The sequence below is a fragment of the Zeugodacus cucurbitae genome, chromosome 6 (genome assembly GCF_028554725.1).
Source record: "Zeugodacus cucurbitae isolate PBARC_wt_2022May chromosome 6, idZeuCucr1.2, whole genome shotgun sequence".
Classification (NCBI taxonomy): Eukaryota; Metazoa; Arthropoda; class Insecta; order Diptera; family Tephritidae; genus Zeugodacus; species Zeugodacus cucurbitae.
Window position 1 is genome coordinate 24,917,691 of NC_071671.1, and position 16,628 is coordinate 24,934,318.

The window sequence follows — 16,628 nt, forward strand, 5'->3', positions numbered from 1 at the left end:
TTACGGCTATGTAAGCTGACGTTGAGCAACACCAAAAGCTCCGTCAGGATCGGGAAGGACCTCTCCGAGCCGTTCGATACCCACCCCACGTCACTGTTGACAGTCATAACTTTGAAGTTGTAGATAATTTCGTTTATCTGGGAACCAGCGTTAACAACACCAACAATGTCAGCCTTGAAATCTAACGCAGAATCACTCTTGCCAACAGGTGCTACTTTGGACTGAGTAGGCAATTGAAAAGTAAAGTCCTCTCTCGACGAACCAAAATCAAACTCTATAAGTCGCTCATTATTCCCGTCCTGATGTATGGCGCTGAAGCGTGGACGATGACAACATCCGATGAGACGACTCTTGGGGTTTTCGAGAGAAAGGTTTTGCGAAAGATTTATGGTCCTCTAAACATTGGCAACGGCGAATACCGCAGACGATGGAACGATGAGCTGTACGATTTATACGACGACATTGACATAGTTCAGCGAATAAAAAGACAGCGGCTACACTGGCTAGGTCATGTTGTACGGATGGAAGAAAACACTCCAGCTCTGAAAGTATTCGATGCAGTACCCGCTGGAGGAAGCCGCGGAAGAGGACGACCTCCACTCCGGTGGAAAGACCAAGTGCAAAGTGAAGTGGCTTCACTTGGTGTTTCCAGTTGTTGGAGGAATGAGTGGCGCGCTCTGGTGGATTCGGCTATAATCGTTTAAAGCGGTTCCTACGCCAAATATATATATATAAAAGCTTTTTAAAAACTTTTTTATGTGGAGTTTCAAATTTTGAGGCCAGCATTTATCTAGAGTCTTTCAATAGAAGGCGAAGCCTTGAACTATTGACCTCAAAGTCGATCATTAAAGCATTACAAAAGCTTAACCATTTGAACTTTGAAAGCTTTATTAACTTTAACTAACACTTATCTGGGGTCTTTCAATAGAAGGATAATCAGTGAACTATTGACTTTTAAGTCAACTATAAAAGCTTTTCAAAAGCTCAGAGTATATGTGAAGCTAGAAACTTTGAAAACAGCGTGTATGTGGAGTGTTTCAGTAGAAGGAAAATCGATCTAAGAACAAGTTCGAAGGTTGGGAACGAGGTCTTAGTCATTTAAAAGCTCATTAGGGTACTGATCCCATTATGTATGACAGTATTGGGACTCAGTCTCATATTTAAAATTTTTCTCGCCATAAAATAATATTTTCTCGTTATCCCGTCGCTCATTGGCTTGGTATTTTAGTGCCTGTAGCGATAAGCTTTACAGCATCTCTTTACTTTTAATTAATGAGACATTAAATATTTTGCTCATTCTTCGCATTTTAAAAGCGTTGGTGAAACAATGAAGAGTGAATTATTTATTAAAAGAGAAGTTGCTATGAAAGGAACGCAGCGAAATGATAACGGTATAAACTACACGGCAGAGCCTTGCCAACACTACGAAAGTGGGAGTCAAAGAGATTGTAAAGGTGCATTAAAAGATGTAATGAAGATATTATACAGTGGGTCCTAACTGTATGGCAATATAGGGAAAACTTATTCGCTCATTGTGTTGGCCTAACGGAACTGTTTCGCGAGAGCGTTTTCGACATTATATTATCAGGAGAATATAAATGCATTATTTTTATATTCACAATTCAAAGAATATGGCATAATCACATCGATATAGGAGAAGTAATCATTATATTTATTGCAAAAGTAATTATAAATGCTGTTCTTATGAATGAAAGAGTTATTCAATTATTATTTTAATTAAATGTTTCATTGTAATGAACACTGGTGATCTTGAATGCAATTAAATAAGTAATTGAAATTATTATATAGTAATTGTAATGGTAGCATATTAGTAATGCTAATATAAATAATAATATAATTAAGAAGTGAGAAATATATGGATAATCGAAAATCCGCATAATCGAATGTATGAAGAAAAACAAATAGATATCATCGAAAATCAATGTTTATTAAGAAATGAACACTTACTTATGTATGTATGTACATATTTTCTTAGATTACATTACATACATAATACTAAACTGCAGTATTAATCATGAAATAAAATATTTAGGTACGTATGTACGAATAATTTGTTTACAATATGTATTTGGTAATTTGCATTTGGTAATCATGAAATGAGTATGTAGGTAATAAGTTTAATTTGGTTTAAAATATTTGGTAATTGTCATTTGACGTAAGCACCTTTTTCTCTTCATTGCTGCTATATCACGAATTCATTTCAATTGTAGTAAACTCACAGTATCACTCTCTGTTTGTTTTTCAAACCACTTGAGTGCTTTTTCCAGGGCATGAAATGCTACATCATGAGATGGTCCTGTATGGTACATATAAATTGGTCGCGGTTGGTAGTCCGGATAATCGCGAATCCGTATAACTGAGGGCCGGATAAACGAGTTTCTTCTGTATGTAATTCAGCGGCTACGCTGGCTAGGTCATGTTGTTCGAATGGACGAAAGTGCTCCAGCTCTGAAAGTGTTCGATGCAGTACCCGCTGGTGGAAGCCGAAGAAGAGGGAGACCTCCAATCCGATGGAAGACCAGGTGGAGAGGGACCTGTTGTGGACTAGGCTATAACCGCGTAAACGGTGTATACGCCAGACAAGAAGAAGTAATTGTCGCATCAGTTTTAATTGAAAATAGCATTACTTGTAATTATAAGTAATTATAACTACATTTTAATATAAAGAAGAAGAATTTAATGTAATGCAATTCTAATTGAATTTTTAAACTAAAACAATATCTTTTGTATTTGTAACTAAAAAAGTATAGCAGAACTTCCATAACGAGGTGAACAAAAAATATGATATTACACTTATGGATTGCATAAATCATGTAACAAGAGCCAAACAATATAATATGAATGAATCTTTCTATAACTCGAAGTCCCTCTAACTAGAAGTTTTTTGTGGATTATGATGGTTCGATTTGTAATTGTAATGGTATTTATAGTTGCATTTGTAGTTTATATCTATTTCATTTATCTTTAATATTTGGCATTGGTAGTGAATCTGTTACATGTAATTGTGGTATTCAATATTGTATTTATAACTGACTGCCCCAATAACATTATTAACTATAGTATCAGTTACAAACATAATTACTTAAGATTAGCCGTCGGTGAATATTACAAAACTTATCATCGTTATCATCATTCACGCCCACGGTGATTCATCAAGTAATGCAATTGTAATATTTCTTCATTTCATTATATTGAGGACACCACTCCAGCAGTTCCACAAGAAACAATACCTACTTTGGCACTTTTATTTCACAATCCGTAACTCCCTGTTCGCATTTCACAGAATTTGTCAGCGTTGCCGGTAGCTTTCATTGTTGTTCTTGCCATTGCCAACATTGCTCGTTGCACTTACAGTCCTTCGTATTGACAGCATTAAAATTCGCAAAAACACATACAAACAAACAGTATGGAATGCATCACAGGAAGATATTGGAGTATATCACATTGTCTTAGGCATCAGGTAAAGTGGGCGCGGAAATGCAGCAAATGCCTGAACAAACCTCTCTTCCCGCACTTTGGCTCCTCCGCACTTAACTCCTTTTGGCGCACAGGTATTTTGCCAAGTTCCTTACGTGCACTGCACAGTTGGCACCCGGGAATGCAAAGTGTAAAAGTAATATGGCAACACTATTTTAATTGCAATGAAGGCGAAATGCAGGAAGTTCTTATCCACCCTTACATACTTCTTACAAATGGCTGCAACACCACTGCAGTGCTCTTTTCTAGCTGCATGTTGGCATTGTTTGCTGAAGTATTCAATCCCTTCTGTAAGGGATAGTACAAAAAGTACTGACGAAATGAGCAGTCGCAGTAAGGCAGTGTGGCAACATGGCTGTTGTTCTTCGGCTTAGTTGGTCACGTTGGCTGGCAGGAAACAATTTGTTTGAAAAATATCTTAATGTACTCAGGAACCCAGTATGATAACTAGGGTTGAAGCTTTAAGGAGTTGTCATTCATATACATAAATAAAGAATACTCAATAATATTACAGTATTCGCTCAACCGGTCCAAACTGAAAGAATACTACGGGAAATTAGTATACCAGTGATTATTTTTTGAAAGGAATATGTAAGTGGAGGTCTATGATTCGGCATTAAGGAAGTGAGGGGCTCAAAAAAAAAAAAAAATTAAGGTACTAAACCGCTAGTTGATGGACAGATCTTATGCTTTCGTTTGACGTATGTATCCAGAAGATAAAAACTGTATGGGAAATTCAAAGCTCAGTTGAAATCCATCTAGGGTTGAGGTTACTTCGAGTTATCTCAATCACGCTGAAAACTAGTCAGTTGACTTACAATAGTGAAGTTTCCAATAGGATGAGAAACAGAGACCTCTCAAAGAAGGAACAGGAGGAGCTCAAAAGGAGACTGAAGATACTAAACCGGTGGTTAATGCACAGTCCTTCTTCGTTCGCATCGTATGTGGTCCAACAATTGAATCTGGTACAGTTGTACTTTTCCAGAAAATCATTTAATTAAATGTACCTCAAACAAACACTCGAAGGATATTCGAAGTTCAGTGGAAATACATCTAGAGTTGATGGTTAAGATGAGTTCTTGAGAGTACGTGAGACGTCGTAGCCGAGCCGAAAAAGTGGGGAGGTTGAGGTGCCTGAGTTATTAAGTGCTACTTCCGTACCAATAACCAACCGAGACAGCCCACTCAAGCTAACCTCACACAAGTCTTTCCGAAATTCATAAAGAATGTAATATTTAAGAAAAGTTGAAGGCAATAAATTCGGAAAGCTGTCAATACTTTTGTGCGAGTAACGAGTAACGGACCCTTGTGCTGCTACCGTTACACATACCACAAAGCTGTCGGTTGCGCTTTACTTTATATACTGCAATGCAGCATAACTTTTGCAACCAGAAACTTAACGGTTCTTGTTATTGTTGCTGTTTTCGATGTTTAAGTGGACTGAGGCAAATGAATTGTGCTCGTGACCTCGTTACAATGCAAAGTTGACCGTTGATAGTCATAAAGTGTAGCGCTATGTGTGTGAGAGAGGGAGGGAAAGTGTTGGGGATTGAGAGACATATACACACACACACTACTAATACAGTTGCCTCAAATTTTTAACGGAATCGCTCGAACCGAAAGCATATAAAATTATAACAAAACCAAAACGCTTACAATTGCTATATTTTATTGTTATTGTTGTTGTATTAGTGTTAATATTTGTTAGGATCGAAAAGTTTCGAAACAAATATTCTACATGTTGTTATTGCTTGTGTATTGTAAAAAGCAGCAAATTTTCGTTACTACTTTATTTGCGTGGCAAACAATTGTTTTTGTTGTGCGATAAATAAGCTGATATTATTTTGTTTTGTTCACTACATTTGTTTAAAACAATAACCGTGTACTTTTTTGTTTTTGTTTTTTACTGTTTTTGTTGCGCAAAATTGAAATCCCAAGTTAAACTTCGTAAATTACCGGCTACAAATGACTCCCAGTTGTTCGTGGCAATAACAGCAATAACAAGCATAATATATAATATATATATTTAAAAACCAAAAACAACACAAAGGAATATCAATAACGCAAGGCCACAGTCGACATGGCGGCGGAAGGAATATGGGTGTATGCGTATGTATGTCGGTGTGTGTATTAGCGTCACTGTGCCAACACAATCACATGCAGCAACAACTTCCGGCTATATTATCCGCTCGCACTTCCCACGCCTGCAGTCTCTGACAAGCCAAATAGTCAGCCGCACAGCGCAACAGCACACAACAACAACAACAGCAAGAGTATGCCAGCAGCCGTATAAAATATGAAACGCAAAAAGCTATGGCAACTCAAGCCAAGCCACAGTTGTTGCCTGCAAGCCACGGAAAAGTTTATGGCAAAACCCATTTTCAATAATAAAATATTGACACTTCTGTGAGAGTACCGCAATGGTGTGTGTATTTACTGGACGTTGTTTGGAAATGTACAAAAGGCAAATATAGCGTGTCTCTTTGTGGGTCTCTCTCTCGAAGTTGGACATATGATGGTAGTTCTCAGATATCTTTAAAAACAATACACCTTTCTTTGAAGATCAAGTTCGTTGTAAAAAGCTCAGAAACTATCAATCAGAGTTCCAGAAATACAGAAATAAAAGAAGGTGTCTTCGCTGTAGCAGACATTTTTTAAGAGGTTATATACAGTTAGGAGGTCGAAAAAAAGGCATTTTTCAAGAATTTTTTCTAAGCAAACTATTTGGTTTATTGATTTGAAACATGGCAGGTATATTATGACAACCTTAAACTATATTCACATATTTTTTATTGCCAAAAATAATTATCGGGAACGTTGATATTGCCAATTTTGCGGTGACCACGATATCTCTGGACTGGATCATCTAAAATGCAAAAACCAAATAAATTTCATTAATATAATAAATAATCTAGTGATTGATCGAAGGAATTAGCAAACAATTTTTTGACAAAATGGCGGCTACTCAAAGCAAAAGGTTCGATTTTCGAAGAAAATTCCGGTCTTTAACCCTGCATAACCAATCATATTTTTTATGCGTTATAATCAATGTTAGTCGATTCGACTAATGTACCCTAAAAATCGATTCTATGGAACCGGTTCTTCATTAAATATTATAAAAGATATCAAAAGAAGAAACTAATACAGTTTTTTGTTTTTAAAAATAAAAAATCATTCATATTTAGTTTATTTTTGATTAATTTTGGTATAAAATTACTTGCTACTCTTATTCAGTTTTAGTAGTATCATATGGTACTAAGAAAAAAAAAAATAGAACATAGCTTAAAAACATAAAAGGCTTTTTGCGGTTATAAAATTAAAGCATTACTTTAAGTAACTAAACTAGAAAAAAACTTTTAAATCATTATTTTGCACAGAAGATCAAAGCTCAACTTTGTGCTCACCACAGGTACTTTTGCCGCATTTTGTGCATACTGCCTTCGTCATGCGGTGTTTTTGATATGGGCAGAAGGCGCAAATTTCGTCCAATTGTGTTTATTCTTCCCACGTAAAATGTTTTTTGAAAAAGGTATAATATTTTTGTGAGTCGGTTGAGTAGGACTGCTTTCTTCATCGCTGCCTTCCAGATTGTGATCACTGCCTTCATAACCATCACTATCTACTACTTCATCTGACGAACTTCCCTGCATCATTTCTTCGGATGGACTTGGTGCGTACTCGCTTTCGGAAGCACTGAAATCTTTTTTCTTCATCATCGGAAAGATCCAAAATTCTCTCAATTTCATCGTCAGATATTCTATGTGCAGCCATATTACTCGCTAAAAAAAAGTTACACTAAACCCAATGTTAGTCGTAACGACTACCTTACTTTTACAAACACATACATACCCTTCAGCTAATCCACACAACGTGACTGTGTTCATCGGCAGTAGCTTAGCAACTAAATCAACATTAAATGAGAGGACGATAGATAAAAAGAAAAAAGAAATTGCGAGAGCAAAAAGGAACAATGTTAGTCGAAACCACTAACATTGGTGAGCCAGGGTTAATTGTTTATAAAAATAAGAAATTTTCATCGGATGGGGAAATCCTTCGATTAATTACTAAAAAATGTAGTTAAGAAGCATGTGTAAAAATTTTAGACCGATCGGTTCAGCCGTTTCTGAGAAATCTTGCCCATCGACTTTGAAAACATCGTTTCGAGAAAAACGAGTTTAAAGTTTTGAAAGCACTTTACATGTAGTCGGCGCGCCTTCACTAATGTGTCTCAGATATTTATATATTAAGAAAACGCAAAAAAAAAATCGATTTTTTGAAAACCATAACTGTATATAACCCCTTAAGAGGAACCAAGAAAGTCAAGTTCCCGATGAGACCAAAAATTCAGCTCTTAGTAGAACCTTATTTGAAACTGAAGTTTCCGTCGAGTTTTGGTCGTAAAGTAAAGAAGAAGTCAAAACAAAGGGATGTTTTACATTGGTTTAGAAGTTTAACAAAGTTTCATAATTTATGTTGAAAAATTCAACTTTGTGTCTGTGGTTAGTATTTTACAAAGGAACTAGCTTGAACTCTGGATACAAATCAAGTAGTATACCCAAATGGTACTGAAACCCTTTAAAATAAATCCATCCAACAGAGAGGATGGGATTAGAGACCTCATAGTGGATGCCACGGTTGGCATTTTCCCTGAAACTCCAACTGTGTTGATTCAAAGAGGTTACCGATCTCATGAATAAAACTCAGCTGAAATTTATTGACTATTCCTCACCTGATTAGGGCGGCCAACTGGATACATTTTTGCATAGGTTGATGTTTCAGGTCTACTAAGTCACAGGCTTGTAATTTAAACAATGTCTAATCGATGAACTTAGGTTCCAGGATATATGAATATCCAGGAGATCTTAGAATACAGCGAACTTCGCGCATGAGTGACTCCAATTGACAAAATGTTTTTATTTCCTTATAGACATTAACTCATTGGGAACCCCTTTACAAAAATCCAGCCTGCGGTGAGCTTGACTAGCGTGCGTTGCCAGTGAATAAAAAATCATCGCTAATGCGCTTTACTTTCAATTTCCATACACTCAGGAAAATATTTTATGAAATAAAGGCTAAAGTTCAATGTACAATAGGGGGAGCGATGCAACCCTGACTATTTTGAAAAAATTAGAGTTTTTATGGGTACGAGGACAACACTATTGACGAAAATTTTTGATTTGCATGAGGAAGTTGGAGATATCTCATTGGATAAAATAGTACGAGATCATCGCTGGGTACGTGGTGTTATCCTGATATTACTACCTCTCAGTGACTTTTAGAGTTCGTTTCTTTGATATATAATTTAGTTTTACAAAATTTTGACTCAAACTTCTTTGGACGAACTTTACATCCAATTTTTACAAATGCTTTGATATTATTCAACAAATCGAAAATCCTGCTGGTGAAGAACTTATGATGCTATTAAAACTGTGAATTGATTGACACTGTCCAAGATTAACTGTGCGGTAGTAAAGCATCCGTTGTCAGTATTTTTAGGTTCCATATTATAAACATTGTGATGAGGTTGTATGATTTGACTTTCGTTATACGGTTTCAGTTCGAGAAATCAGTTAACCTCAGGGAACTCTTTCTTGGTGGTAGAAATGAGCTATTACCTCTTCGGCATACGTTTGCAGTTCGAGACCCCTCGGTTGTATTTTCGTAGGCAGTAAGAATGAGTTCTATTCCATTTAATGTAATGTTCAAGCGCTATAATTTCTTTTCGCTTTTTCTTTCTTTCAAAGCTGTCCGTGATCTTCGTTCGTCATTCGTCAAAACAAATAATCTCGATTTACTTACCTTAAGCGGAGAGAATAAATACTACTCAATTTAGTGAAGCATTCTAGGAACACCACTAGTGTATTTGAACTAAATGGACTCTTATATACTATTTAACGAGTTTAAATTTGGAACACTATAGTTCAAAGGTTCAAATTTTATACAAAAAATCGCCATTTAATCGAAATTTTGACTGAAAGTAGAGACTCTCCATCTTGTGATATCAGTTACAAGCTCTGAAAATTTAAATTCAATAATTTTGAAAGCTTTTCCATATTTTCTGATATACATATAAAATTCTTTGTTTTGTACCCCTTGCGTAAATGTTTTGCCCTTAAAACTTAATCCGCTTCAAATCAAACTTTGCAAAGTTCAATGCTTATGCTTAGTAAATCGCAGACAAAGTTTGGAATAGAAACCTTGTTGCCAATAAAATGAATAAACTGAATACAGAATACATATATATAAATGTTCTCCCCCGTTTTCCAAGCAATGCTTTGTTGCTTTGTTCAATACAAAAAAAATAGATGCTTAGTTAACAATTGCAATTTTTTTTCACTCATATTTATTTAAATTTTCTTAGACAGACTTTTCATACGAAATTAGACTATTTGTTTTAATTTCCATAAGATTTTTGCCAAGCAACAGCAAAAGCAAACATCTTCGTACATAAGTATAATGAAGCTTAGACACGAGTCATTACAACAATTTCCATACAAACGAGTGTAAAAATGGAGGAGAGGGAAAGATCAAAGTTCGCATTTTGCAGGAAAAAAGAATTTCGTGCGCTCAATTGAGAGTGTCAACTTTTGTTTAATTTGTGAATTATAAGAAAGACAAAGTAACCGGACATAAGACACGACGACAGTGCTCGGAGACATTTTATACTGAGGCATACGTGTCTATACAATATATATGTACATATGTACTTATCTACTCGTTTGCGTATACCCTGAGGTCGTACTTCATTACTAAAAGTTAACAATCTTAAAAAGACGCAACAAAAATAAAATTCTGGGAATGTTCTCTGAAAATAGTATTATCTGAGTATTCAAAGAAATGTAAATGTGAGAAAAAATTAGAGAAATTGCAAGAAAAGAGGCTAAACTTTCAGTCAAATTGGATGAGAGAGTCTAAATTTGGTCAAATTGGCACATAAATGAGATTGAAAGAAGATCAATTTATTGCTAAACTCTAAATTATAGCCTTAGGAGGCTCCTACTAATATTTTCTAATCGATTTTTGGCATATTGAACTTAAGATCAAACTTTTCGACTACTTACTTTTGGCTTGATACGACTAGAAGACAAAAAATTATATTTATCCTCAAAATATTTAATTTTGCCAGAAGTCTCTCTATTAAAACCAAAATATCTCCTGACTATGTACTATCAACTTTGTAACCATCAACTTTCTTAAAACCAGTAGCTTTAGTCATTCAGCCCTCTTCAATGATTTTCAAGATGTACTGCACTGTTAAAACCTTAAACATTTCTGGTGGATATTCAAGGTGTTCCAAAGCTTCTAACTTAAAGGCTTTAGGCTATTAAAAGTAATGAAAGAAGAAGAGTTTGTAAGATCGATCACATATATGATTGTGAGGCGCCTCATTACTCTCATTAACTAAAAAAATTGCTGTTAGTTTAGGCTGAGCACATAGTGAATTGAACATATAAGAAGCTGAAATCTGTTAATTAAGTTAGAATCTTTAAGCTAAGTACATATTATTGCAAATACATAAGAAACTTAAATTATAATCATTCACGCTCTTCGAAGATATAAAACTTTTATCTGTGATCCCATTAAACCCGTTCGGTTTCAATACTCTTAGGCCCAGATCCTAGTGTTTCCAATAGTCTACAAAATATATTGGCCAAAAAAAAAAAAAAAAGAATACACATTAGTGTATTCTCGAAGTACTTTAACTATAAATTGTTTATTTAGATGAGTTTTTTGATCTAAACACAGTTTGGTTATGTAATATAGTGAGATCCAGCTCACAGTAATACATTCTCTTTGTGTTTTCTGAATTGAAGCGTTCTAACAACTTTTGTCAACCCATTTTGTGGCTGAAATCTTTCTAAAATCTCTTCGATTTGTTGTCCATTTTGGTATAATTTATTTATTTGATCTAATTGATAATTAAATTAGAAATGTTAAACGAAAATAGTTTCTTCGCTAACCATACTAGTTTGGTATACACATTGCAAAAGATCGGTTATTATAATTTTTATGAACTCAATCTGTTAAAACAAGGTGGCAACACACTTTAAAAATATTTAAAAAAATTTTAAACTTATTTTTTTTAAATTTCCTCAGCTTGTAATGTGTTTCATTTTTGCATACATTTTTAAATAACATAATTCAAATAGATGGCAACTCTGATTTTTGATTTTAAAATTATTCAAATTTTGCATTGCGCAATTAAAAAAGTCTTTAAAATGGCGCTTGTTCTCCTGTTCTTTATATGAAATTTTAATTTTGTCGTGCTCTTCACTCAACTACGCTTACAGCTTAATAACAACTATTTGAACTTACTTGACGCTGCTATCGGACAGCTTAAATGACATGCTTTTATAGAATTCTAAGAGTTTAATAGTAACGTTTAAACTGTTTTCTTAATGCTACAAACTTTTACCTCTTCCCCACAAATACGTGTGCGTGTGTGCACGTGTGCACTTATGTAAGCGCTTGTAAAGTTTCAAGGAAACATCATAAAAAAAGAACGAAACGAAAGTTCTTAGAAATATTGCGTTTCAACCTGCAGCAACTAAAAACCACAAACTTCTACGAATTGTAAGATGTAAATTTTTTCAACAACAACAACAAATGCATGTCTATATATTGTCTTTTACTTCCGCCCTGGCTGCGCAACACCTGTGTGCCTCGAACCCTTAACAAAGTTGTTCATATTTACCTGCTTTTGACTGAAATATTGTGGCCAGCTGCAGTTTTAATTTCGCAATGCAAACTTTTGCTCAACCAAACTTTTTGATTTGTGCAAACGAGACGACGATTTCGATGCTTGAAAGACTGGCCCTCCCTCTCTCCTAGAGGTCGTGGCGCGAGGGTACGCAAAGTTTAAACTTTCGAAATTGCACTAAATCGTCAAAGTCCTTTGGAGAATTCGCACTAGGACATTCACAGCCAAAAAAATACCCCAAATGAGAAGTTAATTGTCTAGGGATTGGTAATGGTGTCTGTGGGGGGGCTGGCGGCCTATACTGTCAGTCAGCTTCGTGTAGACCAAAAGTTTTACTTCATTTGCAAAATTATTACGCTTTTTTCCCGACACACACTTTTGCAATGTCGAGTTGAGTACTACATAGTCACAGTGTTGTTGCAGTTGTTGTTGTAAATAGTAGAGAAGCCTGTGAAAGTTTCTCTCAACTTAAAGCGTATTAAGTAGGATTTTTGTCCACTTTGTGTGAGCACCTAAAAAGCCGTAAAAGAGTTTTGTTGCCAACACTGCACTGGCTTTCAGTTCAGTGGCACGCAAGTGGACATAACGGTATTGCAAAAAATGAAAAAATAACGCAAAAACGAGTGCGAAAGAGCGGCTTAAATTGTTTAGTAGGCTTAAACGCGCTTATGTTGTGGGAAGTTGCCGCTTTTTTTTGTTTTTAATTACTCCTAAGCGGGAAGTGTGGCAACAAGGCAATTTTGAACGGTTTAGTGAAAGGTATATGATAAAATTGTGATTTTAAAGGTACTTTGAAGCATTGGAAGTAATATACTTTTGTGCAATTCGAACATTGAATGTTTTAAGCCGATAACATTTACTGTTAGAGAGTATTTGTCACTGAGTATTTTGGATCAACATCCAATGTCTTAATTGGTTCTTGAGTTACGACTAAGCTTTTGGGATGTGCTCAGTGGATTAAAAGATTACTTGAAACCTAATTTCGACACTGATCACTTTCTTTAAAAATTAAGAAATTCAGATACACAGAGTATTTGCATTCAATATTGAGTACTTTAAAAGTAGGTAAATCTGATTCTCATAATATAAACTGAACTCTGCGTATTCAACTCGAAACACTTTAAGCCTAGAATCGTAGTTAGATCATATTGAGTAATTTAATAAAATGAGCACTAAGCATTGAAATCTATAGGCTTTATTGACGTCGAAAAAATCATCAAAAAAAGGACTGAGCTAATTTTTATAAATCTACACTCAGAGGTTTACAGTAACGACTTCGTATTCTTCTTAAGCACTTTAAATCAATAAGGAATTTTCAGCTGTATCCATTGCTATCCACTTTGTCATGGTGGTGAATTCTTGGCCAAAAACATTACTGTAACGATGACCCAGTCTCAATATTCGCCAGTCGTGGGTCTGAGTGACATTTTCCTATTATGCAAAAATAAAATACGAAAGATTGCTGAAAAAGCAAAAGGCTTTCCAAAGAAACGAGTTTGAGTAGTGTTTCGACGATTGAGAAAGCAGTAGCATAATTGCATAATATCGAATGGGGACTATTTTGAAGGTTACAACTTTAATATAGACGAATGCATAAATATTTTTTTCAAAAATCGAAAATTCCCGTAAATTTTTGAACACACTTCGTACATATATTGAACAGATTTAGTAGTAATTTGAGCGACAACTAATAGCTTTAAAGTAACTATGGTTTTACCAAGTCTGCACTGAATATTTCTATTTAGTAGGTTTATTTTTGTGAACCTGCGACACCGTTAAGAGCTCTCGAGAAAGCACTTTAAAGCCAACGTACTCTGATGAAGACTTTGACTTTTAGGAACTTGAATCTAGTGCCGATTCGATTAATCGATCAGTAGATATGTTTTATCAAAGTCAGACACCATTTTTCATGTGGTTGTGGTCTTGGATAAATATTGAAATAAAAAATAATAATTAAGTGATCGTATATTTTGAAGGCTTAAAGCCGTCTACAAAAGTATTTTTCATAAAAAGTGACATTCTTAGTAACGGGTGATTTTTTTGAGGTTAGGATTTTCATGCATTAGTATTTGACAGATCACGTGGGATTTCAGACATGGTGTCAAAGAGAAAGATGCTCAGTATGCTTTGACATTTCATCATGAATAGACTTACTAACGAGCAACGCTTGCAAATCATTGAATTTTATTACCAAAATCAGTGTTCGGTTCGAAATGTGTTTCGCGCTTTACGTCCGATTTATGGTCTACATAATCGACCAAGTGAGCAAACAATTAATGCGATTGTGACCAAGTTTCGCACTCAGTTTACTTTATTGGACATTAAACCAACCACACGAATGCGTACAGTGCGTACAGAAGAGAATATTGCGTCTGTTTCTGAGAGTGTGGCTGAAGACCGTGAAATGTCGATTCGTCGCCGTTCGCAGCAATTGGGTTTGTGTTATTCGACCACATGGAAGATTTTACGCAAAGATCTTGGTGTAAAACCGTATAAAATACAGCTCGTGCAAGAACTGAAGCCGAACGATCTGCCACAACGTCGAATTTTCAGTGAATGGGCCCTAGAAAAGTTGGCAGAAAATCCGCTTTTTTATCGACAAATTTTGTTCAGCGATGAGGCTCATTTCTGGTTGAATGGCTACGTAAATAAGCAAAATTGCCGCATTTGGGGTGAAGAGCAACCAGAAGCCGTTCAAGAACTGCCCATGCATCCCGAAAAATGCACTGTTTGGTGTGGTTTGTACGCTGGTGGAATCATTGGACCGTATTTTTTCAAAGATGCTGTTGGACGCAACGTTACGGTGAATGGCGATCGCTATCGTTCGATGCTAACAAACTTTTTGTTGCCAAAAATGGAAGAACTGAACTTGGTTGACATGTGGTTTCAACAAGATGGCGCTACATGCCACACAGCTCGCGATTCTATGGCCATTTTGAGGGAAAACTTCGGAGAACAATTCATCTCAAGAAATGGACCCGTAAGTTGGCCACCAAGATCATGCGATTTAACGCCTTTAGACTATTTTTTGTGGGGCTACGTCAAGTCTAAAGTCTACAGAAATAAGCCAGCAACTATTCCAGCTTTGGAAGACAACATTTCCGAAGAAATTCGGGCTATTCCGGCCGAAATGCTCGAAAAAGTTGCCCAAAATTGGACTTTCCGAATGGACCACCTAAGACGCAGCCGCGGTCAACATTTAAATGAAATTATCTTCAAAAAGTAAATGTCATGAACCAATCTAACGTTTCAAATAAAGAACCGATGAGATTTTGCAAATTTTATGCGTTAAAAAAAAGTTATCAAGCTCTTAAAAAATCACCCTTTAGTTGAGTAATTGATATTTAAGTTTGATCTTTGAAGAGTTTTGCATCCTGGATAACTATGGTCCTTTCTCATATAATTTTTCTTAGATTTTTATTATCAAATTACTTAAGACGATCTACTTGTGCTTCACATGATCTCTAGAGAACTCTGCATTCAAAAATTTTAACAGCAAACAAATATACACAAAATATTAAGATTTTAACCTCGAATCGCATTACTTGATCACTTTGAGTTACTTTCAATATACAAACATTTACATACATATATGGCCTTGAGCGTAGCAAACAACCGAATCGTTGACGTTGCAGCAAGAAATGCCGTGTAAACACAACTTTCACTGAATAAAGTTGGCAACTTTCCTCGTGTGTGTGCGTGTGTGTGTGGGCTCACTATTAAGAACCTTATTAACTATTTCGTTCTACTTAGCTGACTTTAAATGTGTTGTTGTTGCTGCTGTTGCAGTTGGATGCATGCTTGCAAAGACATGTGTGTCTGGTGAGTGAGTGAGTGAGTGTTTGCATGTGTACGCGTATTGCGTAACTTGCAAAGTAGTTTTAACTGAATTATCTGTAATGCGAAATGCAACAGTAAGCAAATGAAAGAACGTACGAAGTAAAAGGAAAATCTCAAAAGACGTTTGCAGCGAGTGAAAGTAAATGCTAATGACAGCGGCAGGAGAGAACATGAAGGGCATGGGGAATTTTGCTGCTTAAAAGTTGTGCCGTTAGGCTTGCATGCGAGGCTGTACGATGCATATGCGGCGGTGAGTTTAACTCATAGAAGTCGTTTAGATATATACATATATATTTGAATACAAATTCTTATGTGGGAGTTGAGATGTAAGTACACAGCAAGGTCAATATGAAACAAAATATTCATAAACTTCTACTACATTTTCTTAAAGCAACCAAAAAGAAAGTCAACCTTTACATGGAAGGCAGATGTGAACTTTACTGGAACACGTTCTTTTTTTGACATGATAAATCGAGATCTGAATGCCGAATTTGTATCGTATGTGCCAAAAATTGCTTATATCAACCCCTGAAACAATAAACCGTTACATGGCGAGTGATCTTGTTTGACAACTGTTCACTGCCATTTT

General features: G+C 35.6%; 1 long non-coding RNA gene across 1 annotated transcript; it reads right to left on the reverse strand.

The window, feature by feature from the left end:
- Positions 1 to 5,589: 5,589 nt before the first annotated feature.
- LOC128922708 (uncharacterized) lies at positions 5,590 to 8,331 on the reverse strand. Its single transcript, XR_008471885.1, has 3 exons — positions 7,348 to 8,331; positions 6,903 to 7,293; positions 5,590 to 6,364 (listed from the first exon to the last, which is right to left on the reverse strand). It is a non-coding gene; the product is annotated as an uncharacterized LOC128922708 (long non-coding RNA).
- Positions 8,332 to 16,628: the final 8,297 nt, after the last annotated feature.